Here is a 5,186-nt window from a genome sequence, read left to right as displayed (position 1 = left end):
CGTGCGGCTTTAGACGCTTTAAACTTACCAGGTCCAGACATAATAAGGATTGACAAATTGAGAGATCTTTCTTGATTCTATGGGTGGTAGTGTATGGCCGTTCTTAGTTGGTGGAGGGATTTATTTGGTTAATTCCATTAACGAATGAGACCTCATCCTGCTAACTAGCTACACGAAGGTGATCCTCCGTGGCTAGATTCTTAGAGGGACTATGGCCGCTTAGGCTAAGGAAGTTTGAGGCAATATCAGGTCTGTGAAGCCTTTAGATGTTATGGGCCGCACGGGCCCTACACTGATGTATTCAACGAGTCTATAGCCTTGGTCGACAGGCCTGGGTAATCTTTGAAATTTCATCGTGATGGGGATAGATCATTGCAATTATTGGTCTTCAACGAGGAATTCCTAGTAAGCGCGAGTCATCAGCTCGCGTTGACTACGTCCCTGCCCTTTGTACACACCGCCCGTTTCTCCTACCAATTGAATGATCCGGTGAAGTGTTCGGATCGTGGAGACATGGGCAGTTCGCTGCCCGCGACGTCGTGAGATGTCCACTGAACCTTATCATTTATAGGAAGGAGAAGTTGTAACAAGGTTTCCGTAGGTGAACCTGTGGAAGGATCATTGTTGAAACCTTCCTAGCAGAACGACCCACGAACACGTTATCAAATAACAACTGGAGGGGGACTGGTCGCGTAATTGCCCCTAGACCCCTTTACGTCTCGGAGCACTGGGATCGCTTGCTCCTGCATGCACTTCGTTCTATTGGGTGGCACGATCGGATGTCTCCGAGGTAAAACGAACAACCCTCGGCGTGAATAGCGACAAGGAATTAGAATGAAAAGCCGGTCGTGTCCTATCCTCACCCCGTTCGCGATGTGCGTGTGACATATATATGCCTGCTTTGCCGTGAAAATAGAAAACGACTATTGACAACAAATATCTCAGCTCTCGTATCGATGAAGAACGTAGAGAAATGCGATACTTGGTGTGAATTACAGAATCCCGTGAACCATCAAATCTTTGAACGCAAGTTACGCCACAAGCCGTTAGGCCGAGGGCACGCCTGCTTGGGTGTCACATATCTTTGCCCCCATCCGAACTAGAACTATAGGGTATCGGTCAAGGTGTGAGCGTAAATTGGCCTCCCGTGCGTAAAATGCTCAAGGTTGGTCTAAAATTGAGTACACGGGGTCACGGGGTCATGGTGCCACGTCGATCGGTGGTAATGCCTTGAGTATCCTCATTCTGAGTCGTACGAGCTCGTCGATATGGACTCTATGATCCTCTTGGCATCTCACTTGCGGTGCTCGCATCGTGACCCCAGGTCAGGCGAGACTACCCGCTAAATTTAAGCATATTGTCACGCCCTTAGAACTTCGACACCTCAAATCGTCGGTATATCAGAGTCAAGGTCTGACGGGTCGTGCGACCTTAGACGCTCCTCGATCTTCTCTATGACTAAGTAAGCCTTACCCAAGCCTAGTGAGCGTGCAAACTCACAAAGGTTGGAATCAAGCCCTCAAGGCTTCGGATTACGAAAGCTTTAAACACCAATGTGGCTACTTCGAACCACAAGGTCGGACTATCGTATAGAAGTGCTAACACGAAGGTGGCTACTCTTGGCCACCAAGATAGGCAACAAGAACAAAGAACTAAAGAACTTAGAAAGAATAGAGCAAATGCCTCAGAGCTATATTACTCTCTCACAAAGAGAAGAATGGAACTGGGTGATTACAAATGAGGAGGAGAGCTCTCTATTTAAAGTTGAGCTCCCTCTCAATCGATGGCCAAGATCGTTTTACATAAAAAGCTAAGATTGATTCTCACCTAATCACATCCCTTAATTTAAGGAAATCCCACCTAACATTATCCTTCTAGAATCCTCTAAGGAATAGGCCAGATCTGATGGTTCTGGGTAAACCTAATAGTCTGTATTATTCTCTTACAGATATCTGCACACATGCCTCGGTTCGAATCCACAAGCCTCGCTTCTCTCGGATGCATCGGAATAGATCCTTCATGGACTTGTTAAGCATTCTCCAAGAATTGGTTAAGTCTGGTGATCTTGGTAAGCCCGATACTCCGTATTAAACCTCTTTGTCGGACGCTTACACCAATGTCTCAGACCCAAGTTTCTAGCCCATGACAATATCACTAAGCGGAGGAAAAAAAACTTACAAGGATTCCCTTAGTAACGACGAGCGAACCGGGAAGAGCCAAGCTTAATAATCGATCGCCCTTGGCGTTCGAATTGTAGTATGAAGAAGCGTCCTCAGCGACGGACCGGGCCCAAGTCCCCTGTAAAAGGGTACCGTAGAAGGTGAGAGCCCCGTCGTGCCCGGACCCTGTCACACCATGAGGCGCTATCTACGAGTTGGTTGTTTTGGAATACAGCCCTAATCGGACGGTAAATTCTGTCCAAGGCTAACTACAGGCGAGATACTGATAGCAAACAAATACCACAAGGGAAAGATAAAAAGGACTTTGAAAAGAGAGTCATAGAGTGCTTGAAATTGTCAGGAGAGAAGCAGATGGGGGCCGGTGATCTGCTCCGGTCGGATGTGGAATTACGACAGCCGGTCCACCGATTGGCTCGGGGCATGGACCGATGCGGATCATGGTGGCGGCCCAAGGCCGAGCCTTTGATATGCTCGTGGAGACGACATTACCTCGATCGTGGAACCTAGCACGCGCCGTCTCGGTGTGGTTCGGTATCGGCGTGCTCAGGGTGTCGGCCTACGGGCTCCCTATCCGGCCCGTCTTGAAACACGGACCAAAGAGTCTGACATTTGTACGAGTCAACGGTAGAAAACCCGTAAGGCGCAAAGAACCTAATTGACAGGATCCTTCACGGGTGCACCGCTGACCGACCTTGATCTTCTGAGAAGGGTTCGAGTGAGAGCATGCCTGACAGGACCCGAAAGATGGTGAACTATGCATGAGCAGGGCAAAGCTAGAGGAAACTCTGGTGGAGGCCCGCAGCGATACTGACATGCAAATCATTTGCTTGACTTCAGTATAGGGGCGAAAGACTAATCAAACCGTCTAGTAGCTGGTTCCCTCCGAAGTTTCCCTTAGGATAGCTAGAGCTCTTAGCGAGTTCTATCGGGTAAATCCAATGATTAGAGGCATCAAGGATGCAACACCCTCGTCCTATTCTCAAACATTAAATAGGTAGGACGGCGCGACTGCTTCGTTGAGCCGTGCATGGTGTCGAGAGCTCCAAGTGGGACATTTTTGGTAAGCAGAACTAGCGATGTGGGATGAACTAGAAGCTGGTGGTCATGGAAGTAGAAATCCGCTAAGGAGTGTGTAACAACTCACCTGCCGAATTAACTAGCCCCGAAAATGGATGGCGCTTAAGCGCGTGACCTATACCCAGCCGTCGGGGCAAGGGCCAGGCCCCGATGAGTAGGAGGACTAGGCGGTCACTGTAAAACCTGGGGTGTGAGCCCGGGCAGAGCAGCCGTCAGTGCAGATCTTAGAGGTAGTAGAAAATATTCAAATGAGAACTTTGAAGGCTGAATAGGGGAAAGGTTCCATGTGAACGACACTTGTACATGGGTTAGTCGATCCTAAGAGACGGGGGAAGCCCATCTGAGAGCGCATTCGCGCGAGTTTCGAAAGGGAATCGGGTTAAAATTCCTGAATCGGGACGCAGTGGTTGGTGGCTGGCGGCAACGTTAGGGAGTCCGTAGATGTCGGCAGGGGCCTCGAAAAGAGTTATCTTTTATCTTTAACGGCCTGCCCACCCTGGAAATGGTTCAGTCGGAGGTAGGGTCCAGTGGCCAGAAGAGTGCCGCACGTCGCGTGGTGTTCGATGCGCCCCTGTCAGCCCTAGAAAATCTGGAGGACCAAGTGCCTTTCGCGCCCGGTCGTACTCATATATGCATCAGGTCTCCAAGGTGAACAACCTCTGGTCGATGGAACAATGTAGTCAAGGAAGTTGGCAAAATGGATCTGTAACCTCGGGAAAAGGATTGGCTCTGAGGGCTGGACATGGGGGTCCTAGTCCCGAACCCATCGGCAGTCGGTACACTGCTCGAACAGCTCTTTCGGGGGCCTTCCCCAGGCGACGAACAGTTGACTTAGAACTGGTACGGACAAGGGAAGTCCGACTATTTAATTAAAACAGAGCATTGCGATGGTCCCTACGGATGCTCATGCAATGTGATTTCTGCCCAGTTCTCTGAATGTCAAAGTGAAGAAATTCAACCAAGCGCGGGTAAACGACGGGAGTAACTATGACTCTCTTAAGGTAGCCAAATGCCTCGTCATCTAATTAGTGACGTGCATGAATGGATTAACGAGATTCCCACTGTCCCTGTCTACTATCCAACGAATCCACAGCCAAGGGAATGGTCTTGGCAGAATCAGTGGGGAAAGATTGAGCTTAACTCTAGTCCGACTTTGTGAGGGAACCTCGCACAGCGTCTGGCGGGGCGTACGGCCCCTGGTGCGTGGAGAAGGAAGTGTCCGCATTTCATACATTTCAATGTCTACTGGTAGCATTTTGCCTAAGTTCTTTTATCCCTGGGGTTCTGACCGCAACATGACCCGACGCTACCCACGGTCCCATACCGGCCACCGGAGCCCCCCACCACCGGCAAGGTTCCCAGTGGTGCCCCAGCGACGCTCCAGCGAGGTATAATCAGAACTCCGATAAGTCCCAAATAATGGAAAACGCCCTACGCCCTTGGAAATGGATAAATCGAAAAGCACTAGAGCCCCGAAAGTTTAAATTGATGGATGGCCTCGATGAATGGTGGGAAATAATGGAAATTAGTTACGGTCTACAACCGAGATAATTCTCAGACGATGGAAAATGACCCTCCCCTCCCCTATTGAAATGGGGAATTCTGAAAGCGGTAATTCCCCGACCGAGACTTCGATGGATGTCCTCAACAAAGGGTCAAACCAACGAACAATACTTACGGGTAAGCACTTGGATACGGGGATGTGGGCTGGCACCCCCTCCCACACCCCGGAGGGTGTGGGCCTCGCCACCTCACGGGGATGAGGTAACACCTAGCGCTAGCACAGGTCATCCCCCCTCACCGGTGGGGCTAGTCAGACATGGTAGCTAGAAGGACGTGATAGAGTTAATGGTCGGTGCGCCCGATACTCATGCACCTCTTCCCCATATCATGGGCGAGGTATCAACTCGGAGTGGTGTAGCACCCACC

At 50.1% G+C, this 5,186-nt stretch overlaps 1 non-coding gene across 1 annotated transcript; it reads left to right on the top strand.

Annotated features, from left to right (window-relative positions):
- Positions 1 to 921: 921 nt before the first annotated feature.
- LOC120204709 lies at positions 922 to 1,077 on the top strand. Its single transcript, XR_005523970.1, has one exon. It is a non-coding gene; the product is annotated as a 5.8S ribosomal RNA (ribosomal RNA).
- The last annotated feature ends 4,109 nt before the right edge of the window (positions 1,078 to 5,186 follow it).

Source organism: Hibiscus syriacus, unplaced genomic scaffold, assembly GCF_006381635.1.
Source record: "Hibiscus syriacus cultivar Baekdansim isolate YM2019G1 unplaced genomic scaffold, ASM638163v2 tig00011277_pilon, whole genome shotgun sequence".
Lineage (NCBI taxonomy): Eukaryota > Viridiplantae > Streptophyta > Magnoliopsida > Malvales > Malvaceae > Hibiscus > Hibiscus syriacus.
The sequence above is the reverse complement of the archived record's forward strand: the minus strand, read 5'-3'. Positions and strand labels throughout refer to the sequence as shown.